Source organism: Oxyura jamaicensis, chromosome 4 (genome assembly GCF_011077185.1).
Source record: "Oxyura jamaicensis isolate SHBP4307 breed ruddy duck chromosome 4, BPBGC_Ojam_1.0, whole genome shotgun sequence".
NCBI classification, from domain to species: Eukaryota; Metazoa; Chordata; class Aves; order Anseriformes; family Anatidae; genus Oxyura; species Oxyura jamaicensis.
This window is the reverse complement of record NC_048896.1, coordinates 54,450,203-54,472,724: the sequence shown is the minus strand read 5'-3', so window position 1 is coordinate 54,472,724 and position 22,522 is coordinate 54,450,203. Positions and strand designations below refer to the sequence as shown.

General features: G+C 38.4%; 1 protein-coding gene across 1 annotated transcript in view; it reads right to left on the bottom strand.

Annotated features, from left to right (window-relative positions):
* The window catches only part of ZNF827 (zinc finger protein 827), a 159,141-nt gene that overhangs the window by 123,691 nt on the left and 12,928 nt on the right, over positions 1–22,522 (bottom strand). Inside the window, exon 4 of the mRNA XM_035323782.1 lies at positions 17,060–17,066. The gene's annotated coding sequence lies outside the window, so the exon portion shown is untranslated. The remainder of the gene's footprint in view (positions 1–17,059; positions 17,067–22,522) is intronic.

Genomic DNA, 22,522 nt, shown 5'->3' with positions numbered 1-22,522 from the left:
GGGGTAAATGAGACTTCTCTCAGGAACATACTAGACCCATTACAGCCAGCAGGCCAACACTACAGAACCTTCAGTTGCCAGATGCAACAGATTTTCAGGACTGAAGAATCCTAGCAAATGCTCAGTGAAATAACCAGTTTCCTCAGTAAGAAGAGGTTGCAAATAGCAACTATAGCAATAGTACAGTGACTTGAGCAATTATACTTTCAGGTAAAATACTGGTTTCTAGCTTTACCCTGACTCTTAGTTTGGCTGTGATAAGCCTTCTGGCAGAAAGGCCCTTGCAAGCGCCACTACCACTTGCTGCCCCTGAATCCACACTGCACTTTTGGTGGCTGCCACATTTGCACAGCCATAGACCTCCCCCTGTACTGCAACCTGTTACGCCACCTCCTGCTTCAGCAGTTCCATAGCACCTACACAAACTATTCTATTCAGTACTGCTCTACGCAGGAGAGCAAGTCTATTTCTTTCATCAGACTCCCCCAAAGACAGCATCTGCTTCTTCCTCCCGCCATGGGGCAGGAGAAGAATTTGGGTCAGCAGTTTCCAAGCTGGAAGGTGACAGGTCAGCTGAATGACCTTGGATGAGTGGAAATGTAAAGAGTAGGATGTTCTGCATTTATAATACTGTATGACCATTCAAAGTTTCTGTGAATTTGTCTGACTACCTGACTAAATACATTACTGAAAGTTGTTTCAGTAATCCTTTCTGCAAATTAAAATGGTACCTGTCACTAATAATGAAGTTGAACATGACAGAAGAGAACATAAAGAGGAAAAAATCAGTATTTACATACTATAAATTCTTTGTGATTCCTTTTCTCCCTCATTGTGTCAGTGTGTAAATTGCTAATAGATGTGTGTTGCATTATTTGGCATAAAAAAAACTACAGGTACCTACAAACCTTCCCCAAACACTACACATAAGTGAAACAAATCATAAGCCTCCATGTTCTGCTAAGCAACACTCTTCACACTTTGATGTAAGTGTATTTAGAGGAAAAATAAATAAGCTAATTAATACCTTGTACCTCAATTAAATTACCACAAGCTAAAATGTGGTTCTGATTTGCTGTCACGGGAACATCTCTTTAGCTTGGACCCAATTAATGAGAAAGTTAAGGCAGAGGGGAGAAAGGAGTTTTTTATACAATTGTACATTTTTTACCCTTCTTTATAGTGAAAGTTTAAAAGATAGAAAGTAGAATTTGTTCTTTGCCATTTTCTGTGGGTGGTATTTTGAAATGTTTAATTAACATACTACACAAAACAATGTAAACCAGACTGACTTCACATGTTTTTCAGTGGCTAAAGTACTAGAAAAAAAGGTAAAGCAATGGTAAAGAAAATGAAGGTTAAGATTAAAGAAACCTACAGTTAATGACAGGCTGAAGTTCAACTGTCATGTAACTGAGAATGTTTGAGAATGGACAATAATTAAAGTCAAGCAAAGGATGAAGCCCAGATTATTATAATGAGATATGATATGTTCTTCAGACTATCTGGAGGTTAATGTTACTTAGTTTCATACGGTTACGGGTAAGTAAGTACTGTACTACTATATAGTAAAAATAATGTAGCTGGATACAGTCTGCTTCACAGTGACCCAAGGTTAATGTTAGTTGCTCTTAGTATATTTAAAAGGTTTAAAAGAGATGTAACAACCTCTGCATTGGAAATCTAGTGCAATGGCACTAGAAAATGGCACCGAAGAGGCTAGCATAATACTGGTGTTCTTGGTTCCATGAAAGCAGCTTCCAGTGTAATGTATGTTGGCTTTTATCTCTGTAATTATACTGAATATGTCCATGAATTCTTTCATTCCTGAATGGCACCACCTTTTGAGTAATAGGTCATTGGTATGCATCACTCTGATAAGGTATTACACTAATATATCATTAAAGCAACAGATGTATTAATGTAATACATCACTGGGACAAAGCACTCTGATGATGATGTATTTCTGAGAAGATGGCACCATCCAGAAAGACGAGGCCCAAGAGAAGGCTTTTGCTCAGTTTAGTAGAAAAAAAAGGTATATTTTCCAGGCACAAAAAATATGATGCTTCCTATAAAGATATGGTACTGCTATTAATCTCTTTCTTTTTTTTTTTTTTTTGGGGGGGGGGGCAAGGGGGGGAAGCAGGGGTGTGGGGGGGATAATTTGATGATTGTATGGCTTGGAAAAGAATTTACTGTAGCTGAAAAAAAGATACCACTTAAAAACATAACCTATCAGACCACTTTACAGTCTTTTCCCAGAATGTCTGATCTCCTCAGCCCTCCAAACTCTATACCAAAAATCTCATAGTGTTGAGATCCTCAAGACGCCTATCCTTTTCTGGAGCTAGGGAGGCTATGGGAACAATTCAGCGAGCTCAGTGATGACATAGCCTTGCAGAGGAATGGGGCTCAGCTACGTGAACAGCCAGAGGCCAGAGAAATCCAGTAATATTGGCCTTGCAGGCTCTGGCTGACTCACTCCTTCTGAGAGCAGAGATTATGCCACAGACTCCCCAGGAGCCAACACAAGTTGTACTTAAATAGTTAGCTACAAGCAGCTCAAGGGGCACAGACTGGCCAGTTCTGTTCTAACCTCTGTGTATCAATCAACTTGACTCAAGACCTCCCATGGCCAATGAATTACATCGGAGTTTATGTAAAACCCAAAACTGATGTGCTTTTGGAGGTGAGTCAATTGAAAGAATACGTACTCTGAAACAGGGCTCAGGAAACTAAATAGTAGCAATCCAGTCAGTAGCATGTTAAAACTTCCGTGGTTTCAGTTTCAGTGATGATCACAATCTGGACCTAATGAAATTCATTTGACATGTAACAGTGAGGATTTTGGAAGTAACTCTGAACAACTAGAACATTAAGTAGTAAACTCAGGATAGCTATGGAGAAAGAAAAGGAAAAATATAAGTATAGAGAATTAAAACAAAAGCATTTGAAAGAAAGGAAACAAAAGAGGTAAGAAAAGAGTTTGCATGTCAAGGATAGAAAGAAAGAGATTTTTTTTGCCCCTAATTTATAATATTCATTTCAGTATTTAAGTTTTACTCTATCAATTATAAGCATGCGCACACATGTGCTTTTCAATGAATAATAGAAGCAAATGGGCCCACTGGACCTGAGTTTACTTGCTTTTATTGGTTGGGCTACCAACATAAATTCAAAGAAGGATTAATATCATAAAGTTTTTAAGGGCCAAAAATGATTACGGAGGGGGTAAGGCAAATGGGAATCAGGTTCATTAAGTTTTGGAAAGTTTTGTTATCGCAGTGTGAGGTATTGTTTCTCTTTAAAAAAAAGTTTTAATATCAAATTTTTAAAGTGGTAGGGCAGTGGTATTAAGATGAAAAAAAAGTCCTAACAGGATCTCTCTTTCTGTCTTAATAGGACTGATACGTGATGGGACTATATGTTAGTGGTTTCACAATCAAGCCTACATGCTCTAGTCACAGGAAAGTGTAAAACAATTTACACTTTCAAAACAAAAATAATGTAAAACAATTGTGTGGCATGCTTCACGTAATTTAGGCTTAGAGTCAATTTATTAGCTAATTCTTCTTTCTCAAATGCTCTCCAACAATCTTATTTTTCACCTATATTTGAATAATTGTTTAGCAAAAGATACAGTTCTTTTAATCCATTGAATTTCTCACATACAAAATACAGCACCAAATAGTCTCTGTAAATGCAATTCTCTTAATGGAACTATGTTCATTTATTGTAGCTGAAGATTTGCTTAACAGTGTGATGTTTGGTATCAGAGAAACAGTTCCATTCATTATTTAAGTGCAGTGATAGCTAGGAACCAAAAAGAAGGGTAAGCCCACTGTTTTAGGTGCTGGAGAAACAACAACAACAACAACAACAACAACAAAAGTACTTCCGGACCTATTAGACCATCTAGGATTTTGTTTTGTGATCCAGTTTCACAGATGATGACAACCCATTGCCCTGACGAGTCAGCTGAACAGATGCACCATGGGGGGAGATCCTATGTAATATTTGGAGCCTTTCCCCTGCTTTCCTAAACAGATGAGCACCTGCTTAAAAACATAACCCCCAAAGTCAGCTATGCATTTTCAATTACTTAGCTCCACAAACAAAATATTACTACATTGATGTTATAATCTGGTCCGTCTCCACTTAGATTTGCTCTTACTTTTCTTACTATAGAAAGAATCTCTAGAAATAGGTAACTTCCCGGATTACATCTTTTTGTAATGGTCTTTAACCTGTGGTTTGCACAATTCAGGAAGAACCTAAGGAATCTGTAAAAGCGAAGTAAAAGAACCAAACTTACTCTAAGTAGGTTAAATTTCCCATACACCTACACTGGAAATCAAAAAGGACTAAAAAGCACTGATCTGTGAGATATAGCTTTATATATTTTTATCCATCCTGAATATTCCCCTTAGCAGTTTTTTCCATGTGTTACTTGTCTTCTATACAACACTCTATATTCTTCTTTCAGTTGGAAACTGAGACTTCGCTTTAAAGTTTTCTTTAACATGTAAAAGAATTATGCACTAAGTCTCTGTAGAACCTGTCACAACTCTTCCTCTTGAATTCTAGGATGGCCAGGAATGCCTCCAATAAAAAATCATTCAAACGTAAGAAACTCTCTCTGGCATAAGACCAATAGTCCCTCCAGTCCAGTATTGTATCACTGATGGCAGAAGTGGGGGAGTTGTTCTGGCAACTGTTCCTATTTTCTCAGCAACTGAAGCTCTTCAAGGAGCAGTGGGCACCACTGGATGCTTTCCTCAGTGCTCCCCTCCAGTTCTGTATCTATGTATATGTGATATAGTGACCCTCAAACCCCAGTTTTCTTTTTCTTTTCTCTCTCTTTTTTTTTTTTTTTTTTTTTTTTTTTAACTGTAGTACCATGAGCTGTTTTTGAAGCTTTAAACAGTTGTGGGTTTGTTTGTTTTCTCCTTTATTTTTGTTTCTCTCAACTGTCTTTCTCCCTGGGAAATGTCATGGGTGTTTGGCTAATGCCTGAACCAAAATGGAAAAGCCAGAGGGAATACCAAGAACAACAACAAAAGCTACTCTTTTTACCTTTCTTAATTTTTTGTTTGAAATCAACCTGCCATGTTTGATGGATTTTCCTGTTCTCATTTGAGCAACCGAAAACTACAGACCAAAAATTACATTCAAAGAAAGGTTGGGAATTGATTGGAAGAAATGTACCTGGGTGTGAAAAGCAAGTGAGAGAATGGCATGGGGAGACTGAAAAGGAGACCCAGAAGTCAATCTTAGGGCGAGAAACTTCAGGAATTAAGGTTAAGCTAAAAGAATAGAAAAGGAGGCCAAGAAGAAAAAAGCAGCAAGACTGGGACAGTGACAGCTTATGAAAGTTGAGACAAGCAGAGGCTCAAGCCTGTTGAAGATGGGCAGGAGTACCTGTGTGCACATTGGCATGCTGCTGACCACAGCCCAGAGCTCAACTTAAGTTTCCTGTGGTTTTCCGATAAATTTCAGCTTGCCTGTGCTGCATCCCACTGCAAAAAATAATAATCATATAGCTGAAGATTAGCGTAAGGTGTATATGCCCAAAGACTGAGTTAAATTGTGTTGCAGCATTGGTACTGCCGCTTCCTAAATCCTGAAGGCTCAATTCCAGAACCTAATTGAACATACTTTTAAGATAGCTGTCCGCATGTTGCAGAAGTAGAGACTGAAGATGGGCTAAGGTTGTACTGAAGTGAGAGAGGCCAAGGAAAGGAACAGCTCTTGTACGGTTGCTGTTGAGCAATCTGCCACTTGAGTAACTGGGCTGCACCTGCCCTGCGCTCTTCCATTTTGGAGGGGAAGTAAAAATGTTAAGGAACTTAAAACAGCTTTTACATATTTCTCCAGTGGGTGCTTGCCAAAGTTGCAGCATGACTAGGGGACTTCAAGAAGGAAAATGCAGGACCCTGTAATTACCCAAATGCTTTTTTTATTATTATTATTCTTTTTATTTTTATTTTTATTTTATTTTTTCCCCTACCTGTCCTGAGGCAACTGCTCACTTTCATTTACTCGTCTTTAATCATGTGTTTAATATTTTTAAATAAAACTGCATTAGAGATATAAATTGCCACCTTTTTTTTTTTCTACCTTTGGCATGAAAAGTGAATATCTGTGTGGATATGACATCTTTATGAGATCTTAAGTAATCTGTTGGAGGGTTTTCTTTCCTCTTTTCTATTTTTTGTATCAGAAATGAAGTGAATTAAAGTGAGAAACCTCCAGAGGTTAGTTACATAATTCTGAGGATCCACATACATGCATATCCTACACTTTGCAAGTTCTGCTATAAATACATCGTAAAGTTCATTCTAAAATATGTAATGTTTCAGTGAATTATATATTTTTTAAATATTTATAAGTTTAAGGCAATACACATTAAAATGGGAGGCCTCCTTGGTGAAGACTTGGAGGAAATAAAATAGCAGCAATGGTCCCTTGACCTTTTTTCTTATTTAAAGATTAAATAGGAACTATATTGCTCTTCTGGAAGCCTCTCAACTTCTTTCCCCGTGGCACAAGAGGTCAGTACAATCACCAAGACCCTGACATCCTTTCCTCTGTAATGAAAAAAAAAATCCTTAATAATATGTATAGTTAATAAAATCTAATTGCATAATTCAACTGTAATTTCAGTCATGGTTCTTGCCAGTATGTCAAAGATGTCTTTCATAATATATGCTTCATTCACATAAGCACCCCCAATTCTATTCAGCTTCCTCATGAATAAGAGTATACATTTTAAAATATTCAGTAATTGTAGGTTCTTCTCTAAATCCAGCCAAATTTGGCACACAGTAATAAAGTGAAAGGTCATCTCTCAGTTGCTGCTTCTCTGAAGGTGACATTTCTTTGGTCAAGTTTCCTGACACTGTGTAATTCCTTCTGTTTATTTTACTGCTCCAGTACCTCATTAGCCATTGCAGAAATGGGTTTTCTTTGATTGTGGTTTGCACAGAGGACAGAACATATCGATATGCACTTACAGAGTGTTAAAATGCAGACTATGTAAAAGCAAATGTTTAGGGACAATCTGTAAAAGTAACTTAATGAACCAACAGACCATAACAGCTTCAAAGCACTGAAAATATAAGAACAGAATCAATACTGTGACACAGAATCGTTTGTAAGTTACTTTCATTCTTCTGCAAGGAACACAGTTGGTTTTATTCCTTTGTACAAGAGCTACCAACCTCACCTTAACCATACCTAAAGAGGCACTTGCACACTCCCTTGACAACCTCTTCTTGTTCTACACAAATAAAATGAGGCCAAAATCAAACTGTACCTGCCAGCTCTTGTGAAAATGGCCTGAATCTCCTGTGGATCCAGAAGGAGGAAAAGCAGATAATTAGATTATGCTGGCTAGGGACAACTTTGGGCTATCATCTGAAAAACCCCATGGAATGACTGCTGCTCTCCTCCTGCCTCACAACCAGCCTCTTGGTCAAGGTTGTCAACTTCAGTGGAAAGACAGAAGATCACTTTTTGCTATCACAGAGTCTTCTCCCTGACATCCAACCTCCTGCGTTTTTTGTTTGTTTTTGTTTGTTTGTTTTTGCTTTTTTTTTTTTTCCTGGCACAACCCTCAGACAGAGCTACTCTTAATATAATGTATGCGTTTCACTTAAATCTACAGTTTAGACTGGACATATCCTGTTTTTCTTCATTAGTGAGACTGATCCCTCTTTTCCTTATAGTTTCCTTTTTAGTTATTTTTAAAATTTTTATACCTGCCTTCAACTTTTTTTTTTTTTTTTTTTTTCCCTAGCCTGACCATGCAAGCCTCTCTTCAAAGGCCTCATTTTTCAACCTTTAGGTATTTTTGTTGCTGTCAGCTGAACTCCTTCCAACACACTGAGGTAATTTTAAAACCTAGCGCCCACAACTGAACTAAGCCTTGCAAATGAGGCTTGCACAGGACTGTGTCAAATAGAATAATTACCTCTCTTATTTTACTCTACAACCCATTATCAAATTTAGTACGATACTGGGCTTTTTATTTAACAAGACAATCTTTTGTTTTTAATTCATGGTTAGCCTATGGCATGTGTGTGTGGCCTATAAGATTTATAGTTTGCCTTTGCTTAAGATTTTTTTTTATTATTATTTTTTTAAAAAAGAAGAGGTAGCAGTAATACCTTTCTGTGAAAAGTAACGAATCTTAAGGCATTGGAAATGTGGGCCAGGATCAGACATCACAACCTGCTTTAGCGAGGCCAAGAAATGAAGCTTGTCAGGGAACAGGCCGTTTGGGCAGTAAGCAGTAAGCAGGCCAGAGCTGAAAGCCCGGGGCAGGAGAGGAGCGAGCAGGCCTGAAGCGAGGCCTGGCACAAGGAGAAGCAGAGCTGAGGTGGTCTGCAAGCCCCTCTGGCTTTGCAAGCAGCTGGCAGGTTCCCTGGATGAGAGGCCATGAGGTGGATTAATTCAAAGTCCCCAGTTCCAAGCCAGCCTAATGCTTGACTTCTGCCAGGCGAAGTGGGACTGGGGCTGGCCAGTGCCTTGAGGCCACCACATAGCTAGCCACTTGCAGAAAAAGCCCTTATTTTTACACTGGTGGCTGTCCAGTTATAAAAAATACTCTTTTCTTCTAAGGATTTACCATACATTTTAATTTAGTTTTATCCTATGCTTTTTGTCTCAATTTCCTTCTCAGACATGTCAAACAGTAACAAAACAATTATATCTTTGGTTGTGTTCCTAAATCATTTTACTTCCTTCTCTTTCTACTTTCCTCAACTATTGCCCCCTCTTAAGCTTCCCACATGTCTAACACTTCACCTCTACATTAATTTCACCTCCTAATAGTGTGCAATGTCACAGACACAGTCTTCAGTGAAAACCACTGAAAAGGAAAGGAAAGGAAAGCGGATGCAGCAGAAAATTAATTAATAAATAAATAAATTAACACACTTTCCTGTAAACTTTCTGTAAAACTAAAACTTTCCTTTACATTTCAAAATTGGGCAGGAGGTATAAGTGAAGAAAAACTGTCACCTTTACATAGTCATCCAGTGGGGCAAAAAGCCAAAGAAAAAGCACCAACAAACACCAAACCAACCCACACCACAATAAACAAAATACATACCAATGATTTTTTAAAAATTTGACTGCTTTCCTCAGAGAGAAACTCAAACCCAAAAGTTTTAAACCAGAAACTAATAACCTGATGTTTTTTCTACTTTCAAGTCATATTAAAAAGAAAATAAAAAGTTTTCCTCATACTCACCTTTTCCTTTCCAACAATGGGAAGACCAAAAAAAAATCTGAACAAACAAAAAAGAGACATAAGGTCAACAGCAGCTGGCGAATTAAAATAATAAAATAAGAGGGTACAAAATCATAGTATTTCTTGAGAGATTCATATTGACTTTCTGGGAAAGGATGGAAGTAGAAAATAATAAAAAAATGGCAGGAAAAGTGAACTATCAGGAGTCTTTTGTTATTTCACAAAATAGCTTCCATTGAAATGGAACTACTAAAGAAGGACTGGAGATTTGTCTTATCCCAGTCTGATTCTTACTTCCCAGGTCAAAGCTGAAGACTACTGTGTACCATAGCCTTTAAAAGCAAAGTGGGACCTCTAAAATCCATTGAAATTAGGAGGCTCAGCTCTATCTATCTTAACTACCACAAAATGTCTGTCCTTGCAGACATACATCCCTGGGAAGTTCAAATGAGGCATGCCACCACAGAGGCTCTTCTGTTGCTTTTTTGTGGTTTCTAATAAGCAAAGGTTAATTGTTATCCCTTGTATTTCCCAAGAGACACTAAGGGAATGCAGAGAAGTTCAGATGTCTGTAAACACAGAAGTGTTTGGAAACCTGTGGCAAAGGTGGTCATTTTTCTCGCCTTACTCTTTGTGTCCTATAGGTCTCAGCGCTGTCCTTTTGACAACATTCCCTGAAGTATTCATAAAATTATTTCACAGGATGATGGAGTGTCACAAAGGCTAATTGACTTGTGTTGCTGCAATGATCCATGATTGTATACATACAGACAGCATTGTTACCAGTCAAGTGTACACATGCATCTGCAAATGGTGGCTGGGATTTGACTTCATAACCTTTAGATACCCAAATTCAGGTCTTTAACGAGAAAGTTAAAAGAACAGCTGTAGTCACAGAAAAAATACTGCTATTCATGGGCATGTTTACCCTGTTGAGGTAAAAAGTAGCAGGGCATTTTCACTTTGGCCAGAGTGACATATTCACAGGCAAACCTGCTTCTGGAAAAAATGCCACAGCTCCTTTATGGCTTTCTGGATATCTATGCAGATACTGGAGCTGTTCTACTGAACAGCACACACTGGAGTTAGACTTAAATGTCTCAGTACTTTTGTCTTGGTGCCTCAGTTCCTGGTCTTCTTGGACACTCTAGTTTTTCTCCCATTCCTTGTCTGACTTGCCTACTACCCAGAAATACTGTTTACGAGTATATTAAGACCATTTAAATTTAAGCATGAGGTGCACTAATCCAAATACCTTTAACAACATTTAATTAAAAAAGACAACATGTTCACAACTGTTGTAATGTATCAGGCCCTACTAACAATTAATTTCTAAGATTTCTAGCTATACTCCACTCTAAGGAGATCCTGTAGGATTTAAACCTGAATTTAGAAGGATTTTCAATGCTTATACTTTTTAATTTTGTAATGAGGGACATGAACAATATGTTTGCAAAAGCTTTCTGAAGGATTTTATTAACCACATTCCCTGTTGAGGCAAGACAGCCTTACCTGCCACACCACCTGAATAGGAAAACCTGTAGCTATAGAAGCAATGCTGGTTACCTTCAGTAATTTTTCCAGAAACCAGAAGAGCTATTTCCACAGGGCAAAAAATATACAAGAAGTATTTTGAGCATCCTTTAAAAGACTATTCAAAGCATTTACTCTGCTTTTGGCACACCTATTCTATGGTTTTAGGGAAATTGGAATTGCCACAAAAACACCTTACAGGACTAAATGACTGATGTGCAAGGAGCCAGATCCCTATCCGAGGAGCAAACAAGAGGCAAACTGTTTATCCATTCACTCACTTCAACTCATTTTCACCTCTGTGCACAGACTAAGATCCACACTTGAAAACAAGATGTCCCCATTTGTCTGCATGGAGGCACAGAGATGCCTGCTTGAAGTGATCTGAATGACCTCCATTGTGGTGACACCACACAAGGCAAAAGAAAATCCTATAGCCAGTTCAAGAGAGGTGGTGTCATTTCTTTCATACTTTCCTCAATATGGTAGTTAGAGATTTAATGGGAAAGAAAAGGATTTAATGTCTCTTTCTGGTGTGGAATACTGCATAGCCAAACCAGAGCACAGGTTATGACACTGTAACATGACACAGATGTCAGAAATGAAACATTGATCCATGTCTTACTAACACTGCTGATAGTACGTAACTTCCAATAGTGCAAGACTGTAGTGCTGAATGAGAGAAAGATAAAGGTAGTAATCAGCAAAATACATACCCATCCCAAATAATCAAATATTTTCACTTTAAAAAATGGATTGTATACTGATTTTTATATTTTGCAAACATAGAACAGCTACCTCTTTTAAAAGCAGTCAAGGAATTTATTCAGAATGCTACTATTACTTTTCAATAAAAATGCCACAGTATGAAGACACATCTTAGTTTTGCTTTCTCATCATATAAGTGAAGAATAACAATGATGAAATTAAGTTGTACTTACGGTTTTTATTGTCTTCCATTTCCAAATAGCCCAAGGTATTTTACACACCAAAAGGGTCAGTAAGACCAGGAACTCAGCAACTCTCAATGTGAAGCTGCATGTAGTGATGCTAAGTTGATCAGGACAGGAAGCTAGAATGCCATAGCATAAACCAAAGTTTATGAAGATAGAAGTTAATTAGCTAAAAAGGCTTAGGAAGAGGTAGGGCTGCCACTCTTACAAAGAGCCTGATCTGCCACCTCTATCAGCACAATCTACTTGTCAGCTAAGACACCAGATATTTGTTAAGTCCTTCTATTCACTGTTGTGTGTCTATATATTGTGATGATTTACCATTCAAATACAACCTTTTTTCAGCTTAAAGAAATCCAGGTTAATCACAGGACCTAGGTGGTACCAGCTCACAAAACTATTGGCTTTGTTCATTTTTCTTCCAAAAAAGGGCAGAAGGTTCTACTTGCACCTAGCACTGATTACTGTATTCAGTAGTGGATCGGTTATTTTGCTGAGGTACTTTCTGAATGCAATACCTACCCACCTTGCACAGTGTTCTTGATGTTCACAAGTAATAGCATTAATGCATTGGATAGCTCTACACTGAGAAGTGTAGCTAAATACCAGGAAAAAATGTGACAAAAGAAGTTAGAAATGGGGAGAACTAATGGCGGAGAAGGAACTGCAAAAAGAAAAAAACAATCAATTTTACTAATAGTTTGACAATTACAATTAAATAATCTAAAGCTCAAGCCAGGCATTTTTGTTATACACTGCATGAATGATGTTTGTACTTTGGAACCTTTAAAATATTTAAGCAGAGAAGAAATGAGATGAACTGCAACCAGTTAAGGTCATCCATTTAGGATAAAATTGATGAAATATTAAAATGAAAGAAATAAATTTTCAAGCAGAGATACTGAGGCTTCATAGAGATGTATTATTCAAAGCAGAAGAACATGCGTGACCTCTAGGCCATTACATAATGGGGAAAGGATACAAAAGTTCAAACCAGCAGCAACTGTAGGCAGCAAAGGCAAAGAGGGAAGATGGATTAACAATTCCTTCTGCCAGGACTTTGCTTCCAGGGTACTGCAGCTGGACCCCAGTATTTCAGCATTACATTCTCAAGGCCAGCTATTGGACTCAGCTATTACGTTGGGCTTAAAAACTCCGGAGCAATCATGTATTTTTAACCACAAGACTGATTTTGTGGCTAGCTGAGTTTGTTTGTTCTCAGAGGCTGGCATTAACAGCAGAGGTGGTCCCAGGCTGCTGAGTTTCAGTGCATGGACTTCTTCTGAACTGTGACTTTGCCCTCACGTATCTTTTCTAGAACAGCCTGAAGTCAGGACGGCACAGGCTGGTCAACGTACAACACATCATACTTCTTCCTGTGGTCAGCTTTGCTGGCTGACAGCCAGCCTTCTCCTCATTCATCTCTGCCCTATCAGGGCTTGAAGATGCCCGGTTTATACTTTGGGCATCTTCAAAGGAAATGGTCTTAAACCTGGCCATAAATTCTCGTTTTTATTATACAGGGTTTATTATAAAACGGGGTTCTGCAAAGTTCTCAACTGTTTGTATCTGAGGTACTTGGATAAATCTCCCCTAAATGAAGACGTAGCTTCCTGAAACAAGAAGTGTCTTTAAATCCCAGTGAAGTCTGTGGGAGAGTACAGATTTGGTTCATTTGAAAAATTAATTTCCAACTTGCAGAGGGCTCTTGCCTCCAAGCTTAGTGTTCCAGTGCAACTCCCTTGCTCTCCTGTTGGCAAAAGATATTCAAAATTCATACAGCCAGTAATGCTGTGCCTAAAATAAGGTTCTGAACTGTGAGTCAGGGGCCAGACATCAAAAAGTTAGGTGACACGATGCCAAAGCTTTTTCTTGGATGTAGATTAGCCTCCCTAGAGGATCTATACAGAAGCATCTAAAATATTAGGAAACTAAGTGTCACGGACAGCCATTCATGATCTGAAGTTCTCTAATGTATTTGATCGTCTTCCCATTTTTACTCAGCTGCAATTACTCCATGTGGAAAATAAATCTTTGCATTTGCAGAGCAAGCATTTATTTCTAAATCTCTAAGCTCCTTCCAAAATAAAGTATAAACATTATTAGCTTGATTTTATAGCTGTTCTAAGTGGAAAGATAGGGACAGTTTTAAAATCAGGTAGTATCAACGATGTAGGCATAAACGATGGTACTACTTCTCTGTTTGCAGCACTGCAGCAGGCTTCTCTAAGTGGCTCTTGGCAAGATGTCTACTTACCTCACTGGAAAACGGGGATAATGGAGTGGGTCTGCCCTTTTGGAAATGGTATGAACACAGACCTCGTAAGGCCTACTGCGGACTGAGATTTTCAGTGGAAGAACTAAGACATGGGTTCTGGGCCTGGCCCTGTACCTCAGAAGCATTTTGGAAGAGGATGGCCATCAATTAGATCCCAGAGGTCTTTCAATTTTCAAGACAATTTTTAAGACAATTTTTGGGGGAGAAGGGATCAACAGAGCTCAAAACCTCAATTAAAAAAGCTACCTTTTTGCCACTGATTAGCTTGCAGAAATGAAGAGAAACCTAGTTGCTAAAATAACCACAATTCCTTAATAAATTACTACCCTTGCACTTTATGGATGTCTTACTTTTTGAGTTATAATGCATAATTTTCAGGAATACAAAGAAATAGGAAGTGCTTAGGAAAAAAAGAAGTACAATAGCAATCTTAGGCTCATAATCTTAAAAAGTATTCCCTTTAATAGTGTAAATGTTTCCAATCACATTTTAATTGTCAATATATTTTTCCCCAGAAGCTGAAATTATGGCAATTTTTCTTATAATTATCAAAGGTGATCATATGAAAAGCATAAAAGAAGTGTTCTCTGTAACAAACTAAAAAGAAAGGCTGAATTTCTACTCTGATGGATAAGAAAACTGTTGTTCGAGTTGTAGAAGAATATTTTTTTCCTTTGAGTCAAAATGAACTTTTTGTTGACATAACTAGACTCCGTATCAATCAAAGGTCCATGCCACCAACTACCTTTCCTCCAGCAGAAGCCAATAGCAAATGCCTAAGGAAGTGAATAAAAAGGGGCAAATGTACAGTAACACATCCTCAGTTTAGTCCTGCAGTTTCTAGTGATCTATGATGCAGGGATTTTCTTGAAACAGTTAGTACCTGCATATTTGAAAGTCCCCAGTAGGTTTTCCTTCATTAAGTCATTTAACTACATTTTCAATATATGTATATATAAATTGTGAGCTTCACAAAATCTGTACCCATGAGTACCACACTGGCCAATCTATCTTCCTCAAAAATCTGGCAAAAGTGATTTATGTGGCAAGGCTAAAGAAGAAGTAAGCTACCTTTTTCAAATAATGGAGGAAAAAAAAAGCAGAATCAGATGACTTGAAAAACTTGTATTGCAATTTTGCTGAAACAATCTGCTATGCCTTCAATGCAGACAAAGAAATTTTGTAGCCAACATCATTTTAAAAACTGAGATAAGTATGTGTGTTGGGGGAAGGGATAATAGAGCTTTCTATTAATGGAAAGCAGTCTGGCTGCAGTCTGAACTGTGGTGTCTTCCCTCCCCATAATCATGGCATTAATTACTTCATAGGTCAAATTATGTTTCTGTTTGAAAGAGTTTGGCTGTCTACATGAATCAGGGCATGCATATTTAGATCTACTGTATCCTCTACCATGAGCTTTTATTCTTGTTTGATGCATGTGGGCTAGTAATTTAGTTTTTTAGTGAAGACCACTCTCTTTTCTCTCTCCTGCACAATGGCAGTCTGGTTCCATAATATATAGAAGAAGCACACATTAATTGAATCTGAGGGCAAGTACACTTCCTTCTTCAACCATATGGACAGGATTTTTCTTTAAAATAAAACGGCCAAAAAGGGACTGGAACAATGCCCAAAGGGGAGAATAAAGACAGACATTTAAAGGTGAGCTCACTAGATTTATAATAGCAGGGGACACTATCATCCTTTCCAGCCAGCTACCCAGTTAGCAGTAATGCTTATATCACAGGAAAGGCCCAGGAGATTCTTCTTTAGAAAATAATGGATATAGCTATTAATATACTGGGGAAGCTGCAGACATCCACTTCAGATATTGGTAATAAATTACATTGTTCAGATACAAGATTACATAATCCAGACAGAAAAACATTTTTTGTGTATCAGTGTTATTTAGAAGAGTTGCTCTGAAAGGTTTTAAGAAATTAGAGTGCTTCTCTCCAAAAAGAATAGCCAAGAGCTTTGAACAAAAATAATGCTAATTAATTAAGTATAAGAGCCTGAAGGAGACTGAAACTAAGGGCTCACAGGGAAGGTGTTGCTTCTTGTGTCAACCCAATCCCACAACCCTCAATAACAGATTGTGAAATTATTTAGAGTGTATCAGAAGATATAAGCAAATCAGGAAGAGGTAGTGAAAACATCATCATGTTGTAACACATGGCAAAGCTTCTTCAATAGCGAAAGGCCTTTCACGGTAGGCATTAGCATCAACTTCAAGAGAGCCAGCAGCGGCCCAGCAGCTTACCCACTAGAAGCAAAGTATTTAAAGACAAGCAGTCTTGGTCTCAGAAACTTTTACAGCATTAGCTTACTCTCATGTGCAAATAGATGCAAGCATTTTGTTGTCCAAAGCTTAAAATAGGAAGCAAAATGGAGAAACAGGAAATAAGCTTGAAAATCCCAAGACTGCTAACCCTAAATGCACTAAAAATATCATTAGCTTGTCTTAAGAATAACTATACTTCAGAGCCCTGTGATACTGCAGTCATCTGGTTTGTTTGCTGGTGTTGAGACAAATGTCTTTAATATGATCAGATTTTCTCAATCACAAAGGTTAGACATTTATTTGTTTGTATAATGACAATGGATATCCTCATATTACACAGCTGATCTGAGAGTTATAGAAGCCCTTAAAAATCATGGCCTTATGATAAGGTTGTGGGTTGATATGAGTGAACTCCAGAGACTTTTCTGAACCCTCTAAAAGCTCCTGTCTTCTTCTAATTTCTGGCTGAGCACATAGCACAAGAATTCCCACTGATGCCCACAGAAGTCAAGTTATCCCTTTACCTGTGGTGCTCAGTTCTTTGCAGGATCAGGCCATAAGCAAGGCTAATAAATTAATAAAATCAGAGTGATTTTTTCTTTTTAACTGTACCTTTTAAACCATACAAGAGTCTTTAACACCACCTTCTAAAAAAAAAGTCAGACTCTAAGAGGATAAGCATAATACAGCAACTTTGAAAAATTCCCTTACTCTCTGGCACACAGATTCAAGTCTCAGAGTCACTGAACCCTTCACCTTTCTCAGATAGATAAGATGACTACTGCAATATTTAATACAAGATAAGCGACACAAACATTTGACTGGATTTGACCTCTTGGACAGCTTACAAATCCAAGAGCTTGTGTAACCTGAACCTCTGCAAGGAAATGGGTATTTTTGCATTCTCCCATAACTGCAAGAACTGGGGACTTCAGAACCATCAAATACCATAAAACTGCTAGTCAACGATACTGCTGAAGACACTTCCTTAGCTCTGTCCTCTAGTGCCAATGGCCAAGGCTTCCATTCACCCAGGTACAGACACCAGGCTGAGCTCCGGGTGTCGGTGAGTCTGCAAAGCTCCTGTCCAGAAGGAGCCACATAACAGAAATAAAGCGGTATGTATGTAAGAACATCAGTGCCTCTACTAGGACAGACCAAGGTGCACCTAGCCCAGCCTCCCATCTCCCACAGTGGCCTAAGGCAGATGTTTATAAAAGAACTGTAACAGAGCTGAGCAGTGCTCACTGCGGATGTGTACTTCCACAGGCTACCCCGGCCTGTGAGGATGATTCAGACTTTCCCTGAGCCCTGGGTGGTTTCTGTGTCATTAGTAACATTGTACTCACTCCTCCGGGGTCATCTAAACTTTGGTCATCCATCACATATGCACCAAGTAGCGCCACAAAGCTTGTTTGGGTATTAAATGATGAATTGCTGCTACTTCGGGGACCTGCCATGTTACTTTATATACTAGCTTGTGCCTGGAAACAACAAACCCTTTTTTGCTGTCTTCAGGACAGTCCTGATCTTGTAACACAACCCTTCCCTGTCATCCCGTTCCCAGACCCAAATGTCTTACTGTACCCAGCTGGTGTTCGCTCCTCAGGCTCTTGGGTGCCTCCTCTGGAAGGAGACACCAGACAGCACTCGGGTCACTGGCACACACGGCGACCGACCAGCCATGGTCAGCTCGTCCCCTCACGCAGCCAGTACCAACTGGCCCCAACCGGTACTTACTGGCCCCAACCGGTACTGGTCAGAACGAACCTGCCCCAGCCTCCCGGCTGCTGCAGGGTGTCATGGGGTGCTGCAAGATGTCTGCCCTGATCTGCCACCCTCAGCAGGAGGTCATGAAACAGGCGCGTGTGTGAGGTACTGCTAAGGGCAGTGAGGAACGTAGCAGGATATCAGGGTTGTGTTAAGAAATCGTTTTGAATTCCTCACTTGCATGACATCAGTTTCACCCATGACACTTCCTTTTCTAATAATCCCTAATGTGTAATTTACCCTCTCATTTTTCATTTGCAGCTCAGCATTGAGCTGATATTTTCATCAACGACGCACTGCAACTCTAAGATCCTGTTCTTAAGTGACAACAGACGGCTCAGAAAGAATTATTTTGCTGGTGAAGTCTAGACAGGTACAGTGTTCCACGTATAGTGCTCCATTTGCTTGTAACGTGGTGGTGCAGCAAATACCTTTCCTTAATGTCCGGATACAAAAGCATAAGGTTTTATTTATTTATTTATTTATTTTTCTTCAACCAGAGAGGAAACCCAACCTGCCAAGAACGTCACATGACTTTGCTCTCCAAACATTGTCCTGGTGGTATTTCAGGTAAACACGAGGTCTGATTCACCAGAGAAGTATGGCAGGAGGAGACATGAAGCCACAGACAGTCAGCAGGACAGCCACAGGCCTGGCCACACTCAACTGAATTTCCACTTCTGCTTTAACTGGGTCCTTAGATTTTCATACAGCTTCTGTACAAGAGTTTCTGTTCAGTTTTAGAGTACAGCAACCTCATCATTACATGTGACAAAGTTTCTCATAGGGGCTATAAAAAAAAGCAAGGTCTCAGGAGAGGCACTTATGACTTGTCTGCCAGGCTATGGTACTTCTGATGTACCAGCAGATACTGGCATTCATATTACTGTATCATCCAAACCTGCTCAGAAAAAATGTCATCTACTGGTAAAGACTCAACTGTCTTATCTACACGTAAGGCTCTGGTAGTGCTAAACATAAACTGACATGAGTGGAAAAGTCCCAAGTGCAGACAATCTAAAAGCCATAGAAAATAACCTGCCAAGTTTCAATAAACTTGTGCAAAGCATTCCTATTTCAGAAGCAATAATTCCTTACAAACATTCCTATTCCAGAATACAAGAATACATACAGTAATTCCTTACATGAGTATTTCCCTTTATTCATTTGTACTTCAGGGTACACTTCAAATGTCTGTGGAAGTCCAGGACAAGGATTCTTGGTTTAATCTGTATTTCCTGAAAGTAGCAATGGAATTTACAAATGGCCTGTAAATTGAGAGAGTCTTGGGATTTTTTCCCTTCTTCTGTTGTGGCATCAACATAAACAACAGAAACAAAAGTTCAAATTGCACAGCTGTAACTACCATTCTCATCTTAACCAAGCTTTAAGCAACAAAGATCTGTGTCTTGTTTACATGATTTATGAAAGCCTCTGGAGAAGTAAGGACCACTTCAAACCACTTTGGGTAAGAAGTAAGGAAAAAAGTCACTACTAAAAAAAAAAACAGGAAAAAGTATTAGATGTAAATTTATACAGAATTTTGATGTATTCTTAACACTATATTTATTTGATAACGAGAAAAAAAATAATTAGAAAAAATTTTATTTCCACTATTGTTGCATTTGTCCATACAATGCACTTAATTCCTGTTCTAGTTAGGTCCTAACACAGATACTACCATCTGTACTAGGAAGTGGCAGGAAGATATACACAGCTGTTTGTGACTGAGGCTATCTAATCAAGGACATATTTTTGGTACTGAAAACAAATACAGCAATATTTTAAGAATAGAAACTGTGGTACATGATAAATCATGTTTGGTTATGAACTGGAATAAACTTCTGTTCAGGCATTTTTTTTTCCTATATGGTTGTCAATGGAGGTTATTGTTCTCAGTTCTGACTGCAGCTGCATGAACTCGTCCATGTCTTATGGCAAGCTGACTCAAACGTTTTGTCCAAACCACTTCACACTACACAACTGAGCATTTACAAGATCTGTGATCAAACTAATTTATTGCTTTTGTTATATTAGTTTTGCTGCTAATCAGCGCAGACCCAAATCTGAAAACAAGTAAATTACACCATACCAATAGTTACAATTTCTTCAGTCGGTCTACTGGCATATGTAAACATGAGTGCTTTAAGGTTCAGGAACCTGGCAAGCGTTCACCAGCTCTTTGCCTATGCATCCTGCAGGTATATATTGGCTACAAAATGGTTCTGCAGGGTACGAGATGAAATTCATAGGCTGGACAACTGCTTGCAAGATGGATAAATATAATAATCTTGCCAGAGGTACTCTTCATGTCATATTGCTCTACACAGAACAGTTTGACAACCCATGCCTTCAAAAACAACAATTAAAGGTGGCTAAGATCAGTTTCCTCCATCTGACAGTATCAGGTGTATTATTTTCATGACAGAGGCAATGAGTTGACCTAGATTCTGATGCAAAGGTTATTTATGTGTAAATGCTACATATTGCTAAAGTTACAGGAAGCTTTTAAAATCAAAATTAATGTTGCATAGTAATGGTTCCAAATATGCATGTAATGAACAAGTTGCCCATAAGAGCTGCTGACGCTGATAGCAGTGACATTAAACTGCTGCTGCAGTTCAGGCTGACAAGGGGACAAGTACACTGTAGCTAGCAGCAAGTTACCTGCTCTCTTCTTGTAGCTTATGCACCAACAGGGTGTTACTGCTGAGTATGTAAGTGCTGTGCTCTTTATATAAATACATACAAGAATACATACATACTGCACACACGCATATATATGCACGTACCTTTGTACATTAAACAAAGTATTCTGGATGAGAATTCATTGGCCTTCTAGAATCTGCAGCTCCCTCATTGACCTCTCCCAAATTTTACCCAAGCAGAGCTTTCCTTTCACTTTTGCTTGGGCTATTTTTTGAGCTATTTTCTTAGTATGTTCAGCTAAAACAAAATTTATTTGGAGAAAGGGAATGATGGCTATTTTAATAGGATTGCAAGATATGAGGAAGTTAGTGCTCATTTCATTTTACAGTGCCTAATAGTAACTAAATATCTTGATGTAGACGTGCTACATTTTAATGTAGACATTAAGTAGACATGGTCTCTGCGCTAAGGTTGTAAAATGGAGATGGGAAAGATGACTTTAAGGAGATTTCAAAAGTTCAGACTGACATTTAGGTAAGCAGCTTCTGTGAATGTTGAATTTTTTTTTTTTTTCTGTACCTTTGGAAATTATTGTTTTCATAAAATTTGTGATTTTTTTTCCCACATATTTACAACTCTTAATGATCATGTAAATATTTATACTCGTGGCTTACTTATTGACAAATGAACATGTTTAGTCCCAATACATTTAGTAATATGCTCTGAGGACAAAGGCAATGGGGGCAAGGGAAAAATGCAAGGGCAAACAGCTTTGGGTAGGATGAACTCTATCCTGGACAACAGAGTTCAAGTGGAACCAGCTCAAGTAGTTGGGGGCACAGGAGGCACCCTTGTGTAACTTGGCCCATGTTTTCACCCTAAATGAACAGGGTTCAAACCTAATGGGAATCAGTGAACAGAAGCTTCAAAATATTGACGCTCATCCAAAAAAAAAAAAAAAAAAAAAAAAGACACCAACCCCAAAACACCAATAACAAATAAAAAGCAAAAACTAAAGTAATTTCTCTAGCACAAACTGAATTTAAAGCAGATTAATATATTCATAATATATTAGTACAGTAGCACATGGATATAATTTTATAAGTAAATAAATATAGATATATTGGGATTGCATACTCAGAATGATTTTACTGATAGCAATGTGTGATCAAAAAAAGTTTGGAGACTTCTGCTGCAAGGATCCAGGATCTATCCCTAAATGACCAAAGTGGGACCCCCATAATTGGGCAGTTCTTCTATGAAAAAATAAAATCAAATGGCACACATCTCTTGGATCTTCATGCAACGATCATTGAAATAAATGGTAACCTGATCCAAAAACTTCAAGTGGGCTTGGATTAGGACCCTACAAATTAAGGCAGCAGAGCTAAGAGAAGGCATGAGGCATTCCTGAATCCTGTTCAGCCCTGCTGACTCTGCACTCCATGAAGAAATACCATGTAGCTGAAGAAGGAAAAAGTGGTTGTATGTAATTCTACATAAGAGAACAGTTTTATGGTGATCCCACAGGTAGATAATCTAATCAAGGATTAATATTGGGCAAGATAAACACTTCCTGGTTTACAGTAAAAGATAGTTAGCAAAACCTAAGTTTAGCTGTCAGCTAGGTACATTTTCTAGTGTTACACATCACAGTCTGTAAAAGCAAAACACTTGACATTGCTATTGTAAAATAACTGAATACAGAGCACACAAGTTTTAACAAACAACTGCATTGCCTCATCCTAAAAATGGATTCCACCTTATTCTTTAGCCACCTTATTCCTTAGGCA